Below are 20173 nucleotides of genomic sequence, written 5' to 3'. Positions count from 1 at the left end.
ACGAAGACCCGCCATCCTTGAAGGACTTCCTTTGCCTCTAGTTTCCCTTTTTCTGCAATCTATAATCCATATTATCTCTTGGCCTATAAAAGGGAAAGTAGGGCACTCTACTAATAGGATTGATACACCACATCATAGCAGAACCACTACCGTCGAACTCAAACACACAGCTGAGCAATGACTTAGCTCTCGGCACCCATTCGATCTTTTCATCAGAGACTTGGGACCTGTCCCTCTCTCACCCGTTTGTAACCCCTACAACAAACTTTTTAGTGCTAATAACACGAGCAATAGCCACAAAATGGACGAAGGGACATTATGCCCAAACCAGTATAAACCTTATATCTTTTTAGCATACCATCCAGGCCAGACGCGCAATAACACAAATTTACTCAATGGTGTTTACTTGAAACACCGACAATTGGCACGCCAGGTAGGGGCTTTTGTGTGTCCTGACATTAACATCAGGCCACGGATGGCTAGTCACAGCATCAGCTGGGTCCTGGGCGCACACATGCATTTCGGGGACCTAGACTTCATCGTCACGATGGAGGGAGAGCTAGCGTGGGCGCCCATTGTCATTCAACCCATCCACTCGACCGGCTTCGACGCGATCACCGAGATGCTCAAGGAGCTATAGCTACATGCGTCGGAGGCTTGTGTCCCAAGAAGCGTCCAGCTCCTCGACATCGACTACGAAAGGTTGGAGAGTCAACTTGGCATCTTCCTAGGACCCCAACCATCCCGGGAGGACCCACGCCACCTCACGTTGTTATTCGCCAATGTCATGGCATAGCTTACCTAGAGGGAGCCATTCTCCCCAGAATACCTCATCTGGAGCACCCCGATAGTGCTCCTGTTCAGTCTCTACAACGCCACAGAGACCATTGGCCACCTTATGGTGCAACGCATGATCCCATCCCCCATGAACAATGAGTTCATGGGGGTGATCGAACATGTCATGGAGTCTTTCCATGACCTCCTCGTAGAGGAGCCAGAGTCGCCCTCTGGCTCTGACTCCAGTAGGGAAAGCCATCACCCCTCTCATGAATGCTTCATGATAGGTACCCCCGAGGGACACGTCAAAGGCATCCATGAGGAGGAGGCTACCCCAATGAATGACCTCGATGATGAGGCCGAGGGGGAGACAGTGGCCCCACCTCAGATGTGGGTGGAGCACCTAAAAGCCTGACACCAAGAGATCGAGGAAGCGTGACTCTAGCTCGAGCAGGAATGCACGGAGCTCGATCGGGAGATCGAGCGCCATGGAGACGGTGGGCGCGCACACACCATGGCCCGTGACATAAACCAAAGGATCATTGCCAATGAAGAAGCCCTCCCTCGCTTTGCCTGGGCGAGCTAGAACAACGCCGCTACAGTGGCCTTGCTCCATGGTCTTCCAGAGGCCACAACGCCCGAGGATCATCGGGCCTACCATGAGATTTGCACGCTGTTCGAGCATACAGTGGTGTAGCAGGCTAAGAGCTCGTTGTCTCGGTGGTGCGAACTCAACACCAGCTAGCGCACGCCCTCAGAGCACCCCAGTAGGGATGCGTCGGTCCACAAGGAGCCACAAGGAAGTAGGCAGCACACTGTGGTCTCAGTGCGTTAGTGTCTCGGCCATAACTGTGATGCACGCAACACCCTCAACGCCCGTAGACGTGCCTACGATGACCTAAGAGAGGGAGCTAGCCGTGACTATCACCCTCGTCATGGTGGATGCTACGACAGCAGTGAGGACCAAAGCCTGAGCCCTAGCCTACCAGGGCCTTAGGCCCTCGGCCGACACATCCTCAACGCTGCCTTCACACCAAGGTGCCAACCATCAACCAATATTCTAAAGTACTTTGGGGAAACAAACCTTGGACTATGGCTCGAGGACTATCGACTTGTGTGGGGGTATGGCCCACGGTATCCACAAGACAAGACATGGGCCACACCCAGGTGGCCCAGCCCACAAGATCAAGGCGTGCACGGCACTGGTTGACGTGCACCGCAATATATTGTATAGAACCAAATAGGATACTTTTCTTGTAACCCTACCCCTCTAGAGTATATAAGGAGAGGCAGGGGTCCCCTAGTCGACATCTCCATAGATCTCATATTCAATACAATACATCAAAGACATAGGACATAGGGTATTACGTTGATCAGATGACCCAAACATGTCTAAATCGCTGTCTCTACGCCTTGTGTCACCATCGGGTTCCTAATAGCGCGCACCTCCACCGATCAGTCTACCTTCATGGGATACCCTTCGGAGGACTGCCGAGCATCTTTTGTTGATAGTTGGTGCCCACCATGGTGTGACAGAACCGCCCAATTTATACAAGATCAAGTACGGCTGTCCCCGCTTAACATGTTGACACGCGCATACTCTCACTTATATAAACCCGGTAGTCCGTCGAGTGTCACGCAGGACCTCGGTAAATCAACATCACAACCAAGATCGCGTGATTAAGCAAATACACATCACATACGTAGAGTTGCAGCGGAAATAATATTACAAATTGTTTCACAAATAATAGTATAAGTTTGGATTTCAAAATCAATTAGTGCAAACAACATAACTTTCAAATGATTACTTTAATATAAGCTCCAAATACGTTGCTAGCATAAGTGACATCCTCGGATAAAAGCATATAGATGAGAATAAATATAGAGTCACCGAGCCCACCGGCGGTTAGCCACCATCTTCAGCAGGCCAAGAACTTCACCTGCAACATGGTGGGATAAACCCTGAGTACTCGAATGTACTCAGCTAGACTTACCCGTCATAAACCAGAAATAAAATTGACTCCAAGGAGTATGCAAGGCTTTATAAGTGGAGGTAGCTTGACAACATTTTGCATAAAAAGTGATTAACTCAATTATACAATTATAATTCTGTCATCAAGTTAATTAGAACTATCCATCTCTAGATTAGCAACTATCCTATGCCAAACATGTGGTATATCATTTTAATAGCATACAATAGTAACCATAGCAGGTATTGTAATTCTATATTCATTCGAACCATCATGTTCCATAACACAGTTACTACGATGTTGGGACTAGCCAAGTTTCTCACTATCCGGGAGAGACGGTGATTCGAATCAATTTCAACCAACTGGGAATTTATTCCTAACACAAACCCAGGCAGACCAGATCAACGGTCACCTTAGGTCACCTTTGGTACAACTCAGGTCCACATTTCGCGGGTCCGTACCGCGCCGCACAATCTGGGACACCAGATGCTAGGACGTTCAGGCCTAGCCTGCCCTTGGGCTCAGTCTGATCGCCCCCCCCCCCCCGCAAGGAGCGCACAACAGAACAGGGCCCGGCTTGAGTTGAGCTACTCGGCTTCGCGGTCGGAACGAGTTATCTGGCCAGCTAAGTGATAGGCATGCGTTCAATCTTGTCAGAAGCGCCAACAACAGTACGGTCCTTAATCGGCACAGACGGAATCACATGAGTCAACCTACGCATAGACTCCGCCTGGCCTTGATTTTCTTTTACCCCATGGTTCTGTTCCACGATAGCAAATATAGCCAACCGTGCTCTGGTATCCACCTATATCTCGCAGGTGACATGAAATCACCCGACTTCTACCGGTCTAAGCAGGGCTAAGCATATACTCGATCCTGGACCTATACCGGGTTAAAGGTGGTATTTCTAGACAAGGAATTTATATGCATCAAGTGGTTCCAATCAACTCTTATAACCTAATGAATCAATCATAAGTACTTAAGTAATCATTTGTAAAATACTGGGAGACTTAAAATACTCTGGGGCTTGCCTGGGATCCGACACAAGTCAGTTCAGTTAGCTTGCACCGACTTGGTGACATCTCCGGTCCTAGCACTTGCTTAGTCCTTCCATCTTCGGGATAGATCCACCAAACCCAATCTTCGAGTTCGGCTCCACAACACAACCTTCACGTGGTTCATCTAGCGTACCTAAATGAGATGCAAGATGCATGTGTATGAATGTGATGAATGGTAACACAAGATGCCTCACATAAGCATTCAAGACCATCACAAGATTATGCAAGACATAGACATCAATATCTATTTAACTAACATCACACAACTAACCATAGAGAGCAAGCACATCAAGCATGACACAAGTTTAACAAGGTCACAAGTATCATAACTTGACCATCAACAAGGGCATAAGCCACACTTAGCAACACATGGAGTAAACAACCACAACTAGCATGTGTCTATTTCTGGACTGGAAACAACAGCTTCATCTTTGGATCATAACTAGAGTTATACAAATCCAATAGCCATGCAACAAGACATTATGGAAAGCTTATGGAATTTTATACAATTCATCTTTAATCATCTTATCATGATTTTCAAGTTAACTAAGTCAAATATACCAATTTACAGAAACTGGTCCACAATTGACAGAGAGCAGCCATTTCTGAAACCCAACTTTAAACAGGCATAACTCACAAACTACTTGGCCAAATGACACCAAATTTTACCAGCAGCTAGATACATGAATTATCTACAACTTTTGTATAAACAAGTTTCAAAATAAAGCACCTTATCATGAAGAACTTTGTTAAGTTCCCAGATTTGTCAATAAACCACATCGGCAAGAAAATAATTATTAACTTATGTTGCAAACACATACTTGGGCAAAACCAACTTTACCAACATTTCACACATAACTAAAGAACACCAGAAAGCATGGTGCTCACCTCTAAATAAATTTTCTTAAAGCATTTCTTAATTTATTTAGACATCAAGGTGTATTTATGAACATATACCAAAAATGCACAATAAATTCTACAAAAATTACAGTAGCCCACATATCCTCTCAATAGTATACTGTACAAATTTCATATCATTTGCATAAGTATACCTGCCTCTATGAAAAAGACAATTAGCTATTGCAAGAACTCATGTGAGAGCGAGATAAACCAATAACTTACTCATACTTCATCCAATACTCATGAAATTTTTACCACACATCAACTATCACATGAGTAGCATGCCACAAAAATTTCACTTCATTTGGAGCCATATATCTATAGTTATGGAAAATAACAAATTCAACTAGCATTACAACCTTACTGCACAAATCTATTTTTGCAGCTAAAACTTTAAACTAAAACATGTCATATTATAGATCTACTGCATAGACAATTTCACAAGGATTCCAAAAAGTCCACATTTGTTATTTTACGATTTTTCTACTAATTATTACGATTTTCCAAAGTTCAGCACAAAATCTGCAAAAAGAAAAGATTAAACCGAAAAAAGGAAAATACTTTTGCATTAGGAACCCTGGAAATCTTAGAAACCAACAAAGCTCATATATGTAAATACATGTGTCTGGCTTTTATGCAAAGTGAACACATGAAAGAGCTTCTATTTACCATTCACCCCGTCTTCTTCAACCTCACGACGCCGGACGCCGTGGAGGGGCAGCGTCGTCGGGTCAGCCAGCAAGGGGGGGCATCGGGGTTGGACCTGGGGGCGCTGGGATCCGGTCGTGGCCAGCCCTCAGCCACGCCTGACCCTAGATCGGCCGGCTATAGCCAGCAGCAGCCTGGCCGCGGCACCGGCGGCGACGAACTGCCGTGGCGGCGAACTACGACAGAGGAGGGGCTACCGGTTAGAGCTTGGGGACTAGAAAAACGAGGGGGTTATCCAGGCGAGGTTGGAGCAGCTGTAGGTCCTAGAAACCAGAGGACAGCATGGTTGCTACGATGGATTTGCGGCAGCGGCAATGGCTTCGTGCTGTCGCCGCGTCTGGCTCACCAAGGGAGAAAGAAAGAAAAAATGCAGAGGAAGGGAGAGGGAGAATGGAGAGGGCAGGGGAAAACATGGCTCAAGTTCGGCTTTCATGCATTGGGGCGAGGTGGCGACGGGCGCAGACACGGGAGGCCACGCGGCGCGAGCGGTCTATGCACGGTGTCGACACTGTTCATAAATTTCAAATTTCCAATTCTACCTCAAACATACAACTGAAACCCATACTTCGTGCCTCCGTAACTCCTAAACCACGACGAGTTAGCAAAAACTCTATTAATAAAAGTTGTAGATCTACATACCAACTCCAACTTTTATTTAGGGGTTCTGGTCTAAATCTTAATGGTTCGAGAGTAATATCAACCCAAAGTGCAGCACTTGAAACTGTAACGCGCTCTCAGACTTAGAAAAATTCAATCTCAAAAACAGTAATACTTTTGCTACTTGTGGACTATTTTTGAGCAGGCTATGCACCGAATTAGACTTTTACCCAAATATAAAAGCTGTTTACCTAGTCAAGTACTACAACTTTGCTTAAGGGTGCACTTCCATGCAAAGTTTCTAGAGTACAATTCAAACCAAGTCAAAGTAGCATCACGATAAAGCTTAAATCTAAGTTTTAGACCGATTGATGTATTTTCTTGACTTCTGCTCAACATGAACCCTACATGACTTTTGTTGTAGAGTTCATCTAGAGTCATTTGGGCAAGGTTCCAAGGTTTGGTTGATGATCTAGAATTCCATTCACTTTATAAAACAATTCAGGCAAGGACATAACTTGTCATTTCATGTGACTTCTAGATTCCAAACTTCACAAAACTTTTCCATGGATCAATAAAGATGGATATTGATGTGAGACACATGAAACAAGTACATCCAGCATTACTCAAGCATACTTTTTAGAAAGGGCAGCATGTAAGCAATGGTGCATGGTCCAAGTTTAAGTGGTGGCTCACTTTCATATGTTTGACCTAACATCTCCAACACCACTTAACATGCCATGGTTGAGTTTAAACCCATTGCTTAATTGGTGACAAACACCTAGGGTGTTACAGCCCTCCCCCCTTAAAGGAATCGCGTCCCGAGATTCAGGGCGAAAGACTTTTATGGAAGGGAGACATGTGACCAGTTTCCAATATCAGCGATAGTATTAGGCTACTTAACTTCGGAGTATCAGAGAGGCTAATTTGGTCACGACACTTTCTGATACTTGCTCTTCATCGTAAGCTGTTGTCTAAAGAATCTCCTTCGTTGGTGTCCATAAAGCATTGTTACATTGGAAGAAATCCAAGATAGCATTGTCCTGCGTACTTCGTCCTCGATGTACAAAGAGTGATACAAGTGTATACTAAATACTTGTAACATCTACTTCCCTAGCGGATATAGCACGGACCTTATGGACTTTGCACTAGACCGTAGTCTGTTGACGGATATTCCTTGCAACAGTGCTATATTTGTTCCCAAGGTTTGAAAAGCAGTTCCCTACAAAAGTGGCTTGAGCACAACTTTTCGTAAAGGATGTGATCATAGATAGGGTAAGCATCCTTTGAGGGTATGAGAAGCTAGCTAACCAATATCCAAGCCGGCTGTCGTGGTGCAATCGCTCAGATGTCAAGTGAGGGGAAGCTACATAATGTTCCATGTGTGCAGTGCTCTTTCTCTGATAACAACACTGTATTATCTGAGTCTGTTGAGTGAGTGGTAAACGTAATAGCTGACTCTGTCGGCTCAACGTTCTCGATGATCATTCCTTAGGGAGCCTTTGGATCCAAGTTGCAACAGTGATCTGGGTTGAATCTGATGCAACCTCTTAGGTAAAAACACATATAAGGTACCAAAGGCATGTCAACATTGGAGAACCATTGACACAGAAGGATGTTAGCGAGGCTTGGAGGACAACACAAGTTGCAAGTAATCACAAAACTAGGGACTAGTTCACTACCAAGCAGGTTGAGTACAATTTGCCTTCGTGGTGCAGTTGCACAGCAAGTTGGGTTAACTTGCATCGTAGCAAAACCAGCTTTCTTAAACTATATTTGACGTCGAGGCTTCCATTCTTAGGCCAATCAATATCTCAAAAACCATAATCCAAAAATCTATGGTTTGACACCTTTCCAATTACTTTTGAATTACAAGGGCACAATTTGACTTCTAGAACACCTTGACTGCTCACGCATTGCTGATCTAAGAAGGCAAAAACAAGGCACATAGGGGTGCAATTAGTCTTCTCAACGGTATGGAGGGTTGTCTAACAGCAATACACCTACAAGTTGAAATTTCTTGGCATGAATTACAAACACAACTTTCAAAGGCGAAGGATGATCGTAGTCACAAAGAAATTACAGATTCTGTACTCTTCGGTTTCCTATTCATATTTCACAAACTAGTGCTCCAATATGCACAAATTTTGGTGGGCATGTAGATCCATGGGTCTTCTAACTACTCACCAAAATTCAACTCAACCGGACACCGTTTGACCATCCAAACAATTCATCTATCAAAACTGCTCTGTTCTGAAATGACAGCAAACCGAGCCGACAAGATATCTCTCAAATCCGATGTTTTACTCAACCAATACTCAAACCAACTTAAGAAATTGAAGGGTCCTAAGCAAGGAATGAGATCACCAAGTTTGGGGTCAATCCAACTTCGTTTGAGTCACGAATCGCTGGCTTGAAGATAACCGGTTTAATGCCATAAAATCTGGACAGATTTCGTGTTCTCCCTTTTCTTTGCTTCACATGTTGAGGTGTGTGTTTTGCACTCTCTAACCTTTCTCATAGCAGCAGCAGCCTTTCCCAAGCTGAGGATGGAGGCTAGAGTTTTCCTCACATGCTTCTCTAGTAACACTTCAACCATCGTTCTAGACACCAACTTGACTATGCACAAGCATTGGACTTGTGGCTATGTTTTCGGGACACGAAGCATACTCTTCACGGAGGGACTGTCCTACAGAGATAAGGAACCATTCCTATATATCCTTCGGCACTTCGTCCAATAGAGTCTAGACACATGTGTTAGGGGCACCTAGGGGCACAAAGATGCTGACTGAAACTAGGGATGTGCTTTCGCTAGCTCCTTACGTAGCCGATACAACGTCTTGTACTATCTGTGTGATTGTCCAAGATAGAATTGACTTGATAGCACAGGTTTTGGAAAACAAAGCAGTAGTTGCATTGCTAAACGGCTTGCTGTTACATTGTTCTGCGAGACATAGCCTTCGTAATAAGCAAAAAGTTGTCACCTAGCTGGAGGTTAAGCTTCCGACTAGTAACTAATCAGTTGTCTCTCAACACTAAAAGTTCTAAATCTGCACTCTTGCCAATAATAGTTGTGATTGACGCATAACAGATGGTCGCCATCGAAGTCAGTAGGCAAGGGGTCACACTAGAGATGGTTGATCTCGACTATGCGATCCGCATGCACATAATGATCAAGACTTGGATAGCTAGGTCATAATCATAATGTGACGTTCGATTATTATCTGACTAATAACTTGTCCAACATTAAGTGTTGTGTGCCTTTCTGATCCAATGAGAAGGACATAAGTTGCTCACTAGATGACTGACATAATTACAGGGACCGTTAAGTAGAGTCACTTGTCTACCATCTCTTGCAGTCTGTTAGTGACCTGTTCTTCAAAGGTTAACCGTTGGACGACTTCAAAAGGGAGTCCTATTGCATCTAGTTCGACATATAGATCTCTTGACATGGTAAGGAGAGATAACCAAGGAAGAGCTCACGTGAGAATAACATATCGGTGTAGTTTTGTAATGGATCACAACTAGAAACCTCGATACCAGCGCGTGCCGAGCAGCACAGCCTTATGTGTGCACCCACAGGGGCTCTCGGTTTTGTCGCGGCACCATAGATCGCTAATCATGGCACCATTACTGAACATACCACCCACAAGAAATCTCACATGGCACAAATTGGGTTGCATAGGAGCAAGCACTATGCGAAGGAGGGATAGCAAACAAAGGTAGTCACAAGGTTAGGAGTCAACAAGCAGGGGATCCGAAGATCAAAACACAATGCAAGAGAGCATAGCTTGGTTGTCGAAGACAACTGAGCAGGGGACTTCTTGCTGAATTTCCATATACGTCTTGTGTCCACCAAGTGATTACCAGGTCAAGATTAACATGCGATTTGGTCTTGTCGAGCAGCAACATGAGATCAAGACTGATAAATGTCTAGAGACTTGAGAGAGTTGGAGACAAAATAAACAAGATTCAAGGGACGGAGCCAAGGCACTGACTAGGGATTCAGTTGATAAAACAACGACATGATCTGCGAGGAAAAGGTTCCAAAGCAAGGTAGATAGCGATTAGCGTTACACCACATCATCAGTAGAAGAAGGAGCAATGAGATCTAACAAGGATTTTTGAGCAAGGTCCTCCCACACAGGAGCGGGACAACCACAAAAAATGCGAGCAAAGAAGGGAGCTAAGCTTGGGCCTAAGGTCAAGCAAAGACATGGATAAAGGTCTTCGTAGCACAATGCTCAATGGCTAGCAACCACATGTACAGACTCAGGCTCCTAAGAGAGAACTTAATTGAAAACGACAACCATGAGATTACCAAAACTTGGACGTTGTTCCAGGATAGCGCTCTTCAACACTCGTATGCTTACCGAGGACAAAAGGGTGGCAGCTACGGCACTACCTAGATAATGAGCATCCACACCTACATCCTAGTCTTAAGCAAGCATTTCAAAACACTCAATCCAATTAGCTTAAGCAACTATTACTAAGAACAAAGCTCATACATAACAAGCAGTCACCTACTGCAACACCACTACATATATCATGCAAAACATGGTGATAGGTATTGTTATCTTTTATTTCCTTTTAGAAGCAAACATACAAGGCAAAGCTAATCACACCCTATCTTCAAGCATAGTTATTCAAGCAGCATGGGACAAGGTATTTTGGCTAGCTTCACATAGGGAAGATAGTAACATTACTTAGTATTAGAACAAAGTGAGGGAAGCATATTTATGCACAAGCATAATCATGATGCATGCTTGCCCTATTCGTCCTCACCAAATTGCCAGCCTAAGGTGGCAATCACGTTCTATGTCGGTGGCATAACACGTACTCTCTCGATATATAGCTAATCGTCAGCTACATTTAATCTACGCATTCGTGGTTAGCATACCTGTAGGCAAATTCATTGCAGCCCATCCCCACAAGAGATAAATAAGCACACAATGAAAGCGGTAAACTAAGATACTCTCCATATATACATCCCCAGATGTATATACTTCGGTATCCATAGCTACCCGACAGATATACCCACAATTAAGTACCTTCATAGATACATGTGTGTAACATGTAAATATTCTAGTAACCATAGCTAACTCTCCCCTAGACCGATAGTTGGACGGTCATGCTCTCACAACTCACACTTACCTGGGTGTAGAGGCAATTGATCCATACATTGCCATTCAAGCGAATGGCATCCATACAATAGCACGCCGTATGGACGACAAAAGCAAAATTGCAATAAAGTACATCCCTCAAAGTTAGTACTTAGATAGCCACATAATAGTCCTTAACTGGGCATAAAGGAGGATGTCGCTAGCATAGTGTTGTAAATTAGTTTTGACAAATTTGCCTGTAGCTAAAATTTTAGTCCAAATAGGCTTTTTAAAACAAAACTTTGTTTTGAAAACTAAGTACATGACAATATTATGCTTAATCTCGCTCTGATACCAGCTGTGACAGAACCGCCCAATTTATACAAGATCAAGTACGGCTGTCCTCGCTTAACACGTTGACACGCGCATACTCTCACTTATATAAACCCAGTAATCCGCCGAGTGTCATGCAGGACCTTGGTAAATCAACATCACAACCAAGATCGCATGATTAAGCAAATACACATCACATACGTAGAGTTGCAGCGAAAATAATATTACAAATTGTTTCACAAATAATAGTATAAGTTTGGATTTCAAAACCGATTAGTGAAAACAACATAACTTTCAAATGATTACTTTAATATAAGCTCCAAATACGTTGCTAGCATAAGTGACATCCTTGGATAAAAGCATATAGATGAGAATAAATATAGAGTCACCGAGCCCACCGGCGGTTAGCCACCATCTTCAGCAGGCCAAGAACTTCACCTGCAACATGGTGGGATAAACCCTGAGTACTCGAATGTACTCAGCTAGACTTACCCGTCATAAACCAGAAATAAAATTGACTCCAAGGAGTATGCAAGGCTTTATAAGTGGAGGTAGCTTGACAACATTTTGCATAAAAAGCGATTAACTCAATTATACAATTATAATTCTATCATCAAGTTAATTAGAACTATCCATCTCTAGATTAGCAACTATCCTGTGCCAAACATGTGGTATATCATTTTAATAGCATACAATAGTAACCATAGCAGGTATTGTAATTCTATATTCATTCGAACCATCATGTTCCATTACACAGTTACTACGATGTTGGGACTAGCCAAGTTTCTCACTATCCGGGAGAGACGGCGATTCAAATCGATTTCAACCAGCTGGGAATTTATTCCTAACACAAACCCAGGCAGACCAGATCAACGGTCACCTTAGGTCACCTTTGGTACAACTCAGGTCCACATTTCGCGGGTCTGTACCGCGCCGCACAATCTGGGACACCAGATGCCAGGACGTTCAGGCCTAGCCTGCCCTTGGGCTCAGTCTGATCACCCCCCGCAAGGAGCGCACAACAGAACGGGGCCTGGCCTGAGTTGAGCTACTCAGCTTCGTGGTCGGAATGAGTTATCCGGCCAGCTAAGTGATAGGCATGCGTTCAATCTTGTCAGAAGCACCAACAACGGTACGGCCCTTAATCGGCACAGACGGAATCACATGAGTCAACCTACGCATAGACTCCGCACGGCCTTGATTTTCTTTTACCACATGGTTTTGTTCCACGATAGCAAATATAGCCAACCATGCTCTGGTATCCACCTATATCTCGCAGGTGACAGGAAATCACCCGACTTCTACCGATCTAAGCAGGGCTAAGCATATACTCGATCCTGGACCTATACCGGGTTAAAGGTGGTATTTCTAGACAAGGAATTTATATGCATCAAGTGGTTCCAATCAACTCTTATAACCTAATGCATCAATTATAAGTACTTAAATAATCATTTGTAAAATACTGGGAGACTTAAAATGCTTCGGGGCTTGCCTAGGATCTGACATAAGTCAGTTCAGTTAGCTTGCACCGACTTGGTGACATCTCCGGTCCTAGCACTTGCTTAGTCCTTCCATCTTCGGGATAGATCCACCAAACCCAATCTTCGAGTTCGGCTCCACAACACAACCTTCACGTGGTTCGTCTAGCGTACCTAAATGAGATGCAAGATGCATGTGTATGAATGTGATGAATGGTAACACAAGATGCCTCACATAAGCATTCAAGACCATCACAAGATTATGCAAGACATAGACATCAATATCTATTTAACTAACATCACACAACTAACCATAGAGAGCAAGCACATCAAGCATGACACAAGTTTAACAAGGTCACAAGTATCATAACTTGACCATCAACAAGGGCATAAGCCACACTTAGCAACACATGGAGTAAACAACCACAACTAGCATGTGTCTATTTCTGGACTGGAAACAACAGCTTCATGTTTGGATCATAACTAGAGTTATACAAATCCAATAGCCATGAAACAAGACATTCTGGAAAGCTTATGGAATTTTATACAATTCATCTTTAATCATCTTATCATGATTTTCAAGTTAACTAAGTCAAATATACCCATTTACAGAAACTGGTCCACAATTGACAGAGAGCAGCCATTTCTGAAACCCAACTTTAAACAGGCATAACTCACAAACTACTTGGCCAAATGACACCAAATTTTACCAGAAGCTAGATAAATGAATTATCTACAACTTTTGTATAAACAAGTTTCACAATAAAGCACCTTATCATGAAGAACTTTGTTAAGTTCCCAGATCTGTCCATAAACCACATCGGCAAGAAAATAATTATTAACTTATGTTGCAAACACATACTTGGGCAAAACCAACTTTACCAACATTTCACACATGACTAAAGAACACCAGAAAGCATGGTGCTCAGCTCTAAATAAATTTTCTTAAAGCATTTCTTAATTTATTTAGACATCAAGGTGTATTTATGAACATATACCAAAAATGCACAATAAATTCTACAAAAATTATAGTAGCCCACATATCCTCTCAATAGTCTACTGTATGAATTTCATATCATTTGCATAAGTATACCTGCCTCTATGAAAAAGACAATTAGCTATTGCAAGAACTCATGTGAGAGCGAGATAAACCAATAACTTACTCATACTTCATCCAATACTCATGAAATTTTTACCACACATCAACTATCACATGAGTAGCATGCCACAAAAATGTCACTTCATTTGGAGCCCTAGATCTACAGTTATAAAAAAAATACAACTAGCATTACAACCTTACTGTACAAATCTATTTTTGCAGCTAAAACTTTAAACTAAAACATGTCATATTATAGATCTACTGCATAGACAATTTCACAAGGATTCCAAAAAGTCCACATTTGTTATTTTACCATTTTTCTACTAATTATTACGATTTTCCAAAGTTCAGCACAAAATCTGCAAAAAGAAAAGATTAAACCGAAAAAAGGAAAATACTTTTGCATTAGGAACCCTGGAAATCTTAGAAACCAACAAAGCTCATATATGTAAATACATGTGTCTGGCTTTTATGCAAAGTGAACACATGAAAGAGCTTCTATTTATGATTCACCCCGTCTTCTTCAACCTCACGACGCCGGACGCCGTGGAAGGGCAGCGTCGTCGGGTCAGCCCGCAAGGGGGGGCGTCGGGGTTGGACCTGGGGGCGCTGGGATCCGGCCATGGCCAGCCCTCAGCCGCGCCTGACCCTGCATCGGCCGGCTGCAGCCAGTAGCAGCCTGGCTGCGGCACCGACGGTGACGAACTGCCGTGGCGGCGAACTACGACAGAGGAGGGGCTGCCGGTTAGAGCTTGGGGACTAAAAAAACGAGGGGGTTATCCAGGCGAGGTTGGAGCAGCTGTAGGTCCTAGGAACCGGAGGACAACATGGTTGCTACGATGGATTTGCGGCAGCGGCAATGGCTTCGTGCTGTCGCCGTGTCTGGCTCAGCAAGGGAGAAAGAAAGAAAAAATGCAGGGGAAGGGAGAGGGAGAATGGAGAGGGCAGGGGAAAACATGGCTCAAGTTCGGCTTTCATGCACTGGGGCGAGGTGGCGACGGACGCAGACACGGGAGGCCACGCGGCGCGAGCGGTCTGTGCACGGTGTCGACACTATTCATAAATTTCAAATTTCCAACTCTACCTCAAACATACAACTGAAACCCATACTTCGTGCCTCCGTAACTCCTAAACCACGACGAGTTAGCAAAAACTCTATTAATAAAAGTTGTAGATCTACATACCAGCTCCAACTTTTATTTAGGGGTTTTGGTCTAAATCTTAATGGTTCGAGAGTAATATCAACCCAAAGTGCAGCACTTGAAACTGTAACGCGCTCTCAGACTTAGAAAAATTCACTCTAAAAAACAGTAATACTTTTGCTACTTGTGGACTATTTTTGAGCAGGCTATGCACCGAATTAGACTTTTACCCAAATATAAAAGTTGTTTATCTAGTCAAGTACTACAACTTTGCTTAAGAGTGCACTTCCATGCAAAGTTTCTAGAGTACAATTCAAACCAAGTCAAAGTAGCATCACGATAAAGCTTAAATCTGAGTTTTAGACCGATTGATGTATTTTCTTGACTTCTGCTCAACATGAACCCGGCATGACTTTTGTTGTAGAGTTCATCTAGAGTCATTTGGGCAAGGTTCCAAGGTTTGGTTGATGATCTAGAATTCCATTCACTTTATAAAACAATTCAGGCAAGGACATAACTTGTCATTTCATGTGACTTCTTGATTCCAAACTTCATGAAACTTTTCCATGGATCAATATAGATGGATATTCATGTGAGACACATGAAACAAGTACATCCAGCATTACTCAAGCATACTTTTTAGAAAGGGCAGCATGTAAGCAATGGTGCATGGTCCAAGTTTAAGTGGTGGCTCACTTTCATATGTTTGACCTAACATCTCCAACACCACTTAACATGCCATGGTTGAGTTTAAACCCATTGCTTAATTGGTGACAAACACCTGGGGTGTTACACATGGGGCTCATGCACACTAATCTTTGGTGAACTAGATGGCGTAACTCAAGATCAACATCCTTTGCGGCAACTCGGCTAATCGCATTGACATCCTTCGACAACCACGGCGCATGTCTTCGTACGTGGATTGACACCGCCAAGCTTTGACTATGTCCGTCCTACTCAAACACAAGATCAACTTCGTTCCAGCCGTCAAGTGAGCCGCTAAGCGCGCTGCCTGCATCGCCGACCAGATAACACCATACACCGCTGACCAGACATTCTGTCTAAAGCTAAGTCATGCTTTAATATTTTTCTAAATATTCTCCAATTATCGTATATCGCCATAATGTTTCTCCGAGCTGTTTTCTTCATGTTTGCTCTCCAAATGATTTTCTGAAGCCCTGAACAGTCATGTTGATGCTCGGATGTCCCTAGAGACGGCCCTGTCTCTGGCTCCTCCCTACACGTGCACGAGCGTCTGCCCTCTGCGTTATGGGTGGTCGGCAGCGGCTCCTTAGCGATGTTTTGTTCTTCCTACACGCACACGGGCTCTGCGCTCCGCGTTATGGTTAACAGGCTAGCTAGGGCTGGAGACTCAGCTACACACTAACTAATCGGGCGGTTTATATTAAATACAAATACATCTTCACACCAACTGATCGCGAGCTACATATGCTATTTCATCGCCATTGCTGATTTTCTCCGGAGTTTATACCTGTTCTACACATTTGTATTGCAGGATCATCGTCTAGGTGATCGGACCACCTGGTGATCGGACCACCTAGTGCTTGGACTTCTCCACCGATGAACTGGTTAGACCGCTAGGTTCATCGACTTCATCGCTGACCAGTTGATCAGACTATTCGCCGGTTGCTTCTACTCAATGCTCAGTTCGCCGCCGACCAGTTGACCAGACTGTTTGTCGCTCGTGCTTTATCGTCAGCTACACCGAGGACTCCTCGGTGCTTGGACATCGCAAGCTATGCCAGGGACTCCTCGGTGCTCATTCATCACTAGCTACGCTAGGGACTCCTCGGTGCTCAGACATCGCCAGCTACGCCAAGAACTCCTCGGTGTTCGGACATCGCCAGCTAAGCTAGGGACTCCTCAGTGCTCAGACATCACCAGCTATGCTGGGGACTTCTTGGTGCTCGAACATTGCCAGCTACACCGGGGACTCCTCGGTGCTCGGACATCGCCAGCTACGCCGAGGATCCCTCAGTGCTTGGACATCGCCAGATACACCAGCGACTCCTCGGTGCTCGGACATCGCCAGCTACGTCGGTTACTCCTTGGCGCTTGAATTCTTCATCCTCAGGGACTAAGTGGGCACACTTCACCCCACTTCACCTTGCGGACATCGCCAGCTATGTTGGGACTCCTCGATGCTCGAACATCGCCAGCTACGCCAAGGACTCCTTGGTGCTCGGACATTGCCAGCTACATCGGGGACTCCTCGGTGCTTGGACATCGCCAGCTACACTGGGGACTCCTCGGTGCTTGGGCATCACCAGCTACGTACAGGACTCCTCGGTGCTCGGACATCGTCAGCTACACCGGGGACTCCTCAGTGCTCGGACATCGCCAGCTATGCTAGGGACTCCCTTGATGGTTGGATCTTGCTATGCCTCATCAGTGTGCTATCAAGCTGCTCAATTTTATTTGGATCAGGGTGTTGATCTTGGGCAGCACGTCTGGGGTCTTGATACGCGCATGTCAGACGACATCGACAAGCTTTCAAACTTCTTTTTCTTTGACCTTGCTACAAGATTCATTTTTCATCTTCCAGCAGGCTTGGGGACTAAGTGGGCACACTTCACCTTGCAGTGAATGTGCGCTTTTTAATTTAGGGCTCCGCCCGTGGACTGGTTGCCTGCTCGGCTAGTCTTCTACCTTTCTTCTACTTTCTCACCCAGGCACCACATGACTATGTCACCTACTATCAGGCTCAGGGACTAGCTATGGGGGTATGGCCCCCGGTATCCACAAGACAAGACATGGGCCGCACCCTTAGAGGTGGCCCAGCCCACAAGATCAAGGCATGCATGGCATAGGTTGACGTGCACCACAAGATATTGTATAGAACCAAATAGGATACTTTTCTTGTAACCCTACCCCTCTAGAGTATATAAGGAGAGGCAGGGGTCCCCTAGTCGACATCTCCATAGATCTCATATTCAATTCAATACATCAAAGACACAGGACGTAGGGTATTACGTTGATCAAACGACCCGAACCTATCTAAATCGTTGTCGCTACGCCTTGTGTCACCATCCAGTTCCTGATTACGCGCACCTCCACCGATCAATCTACCTTCATGGGATACCCCTTGGAGGACTGCCAAGCATCTTTTGTCAACAGCTTGCCTACCAAGCCAATGGTGTGGATAATAACGACTTCATTATTCGCAACCTTCCATTGTTCTTGGCCGATTTGGCAAGAACATGGCTGGAACACCTCTTGTCCGATAGAATCCAATGTTGGGCGGACCTAAAGGAGGTCTTCATGGGAAATTTCTAGGGCACATACAAGCACCCTAGGAACCCATGGGTCCTCAAGAACTACCGATAGAAGGCTAGAGAAACCCTCCGTGGGTACATCCGATGCTTCTCCCGGTAATGCAATGAGCTTCCTAACATCACCGACGCCGACGTTATGGGAGCTTTCCTATCTGGGACCACCTGCGAGTCCTTGGTTCACAAGTTGGGATGCAAGGGCCCACGAACCACCAAGGAACTCCTCGACATTACCACCAGCCATGCCTCGGGCGAAGAAGCAATTGGAGCAATCTTCGACCACCTTAAGGGCAAGGCGAGGCGGGACAAGGACACCGACGAAGGTGCCTCCAATCGTCCTACCAAAAAGAAGAACAAGCAATGGCGCGAGGGCTGGCTCATGGATGCCGCTGACCACAGGGGTGGTCAGAAGCCCACAGAGGGCACTCCAAACCACTTCGAAAAACTACTCGAGGGGCCATGCCCGAACCATACCTTCCCCATCAAGCATCTGTACAAGGACTGTGGCCTCATGAAGCGGTTCTTGTCTGGAGGCTCCAACAAAGGGGAGGACAGGAAGGACCCCAACCCTACCATGGACAATGCCGAGGGGAAGGATGGAGGCTTCCCAATGCTAGATGGCTGCCTCATGATCTTTAGAGGATCGGTGGCTTATGACTCCAAGCGCCACCAGAAGGTCACGCGCCGCTAGGTCTATGCGACCAAACCAGCCACACCTACCTTCCTCCGGTGGATAGAGTTCGCTATAACCTTTGATCAAACTGACCACCTAGAGAATGTCCCATAGCCAGGAAGATACCCGCTCATGGTTGACCCGATCATCGACACGATGTGGCTCACCAAGGTACTGATGGATGGAGGCAATGGCCTCAACATCATGTATGCCGAGACACTCGACGCTATGGGTGTCGATCGAGCGTGCATCCGACCAACTAGAGTGCCTTTCCATGGCATCATGCCTGGAAAGCAGACCATGCCGCTTGGGCAGGTCGATCTACCCATCACCTTTAGGGGTCTGTCCAACTATAGGATGGAGACCCTCACCTTAGAAGTCGTTGGGTTCCATGGAACTTACCATGCCATCCTAGGACGACCAGTCTACATGAAGTTTGTGGCTGTTCCCAACTACACCTACCTCAAGCTAAAGATGTTGGGGCCTGGAGGGGTCATCACTGTCGGCACCTCCTTCCAGCGTGCCTACAAGTGCGAGGTCGAGTGTTGCGATCACGCCGTGGCAATCATTGCCTTCGAAGAGCTCGTAGCCATTAGGAAAGAGGTCACCAAAGAAGCACCCGGCCCCAAAAAGTCAACAAGGTTTTCGAGGCAGTGGAGGGCTCCAAAGAGGTCCTCATAGATCCCGGTAGCCCCGAGGGCAAGGTTGTGCGCATTGGCACCACACTTTCCTCTAAATAGGAAAGCGTGCTCGTCGACTTCCTCCGCGCCAACAAAGACATCTTTATGTGGAAACCCTCGAACATGCTAGGCATTCCGAGGGAAGTCATCGAGCATGCCTTGAAGATCCGCCCAAGCTCCAAGCCAGTGAAACAGCACCTGCGTTGCTTCGATGAGGGGAAACACAGGACCATCGGGGAGGAGATCGCAAAGCTTTTGGTGGCCGGATTCATCAAGGAAGTGTACCACCTAGAGTGGTTGGCCAATCCCATTCTTATACAAAAGAAAAGTGGGAAATTGAGGATGTGTGTTGACTACATGGGT

Source organism: Miscanthus floridulus, chromosome 16 (genome assembly GCF_019320115.1).
Source record: "Miscanthus floridulus cultivar M001 chromosome 16, ASM1932011v1, whole genome shotgun sequence".
In the NCBI taxonomy this organism is placed as follows: domain Eukaryota; kingdom Viridiplantae; phylum Streptophyta; class Magnoliopsida; order Poales; family Poaceae; genus Miscanthus; species Miscanthus floridulus.
This window is presented reverse-complemented; position numbering follows the sequence as displayed.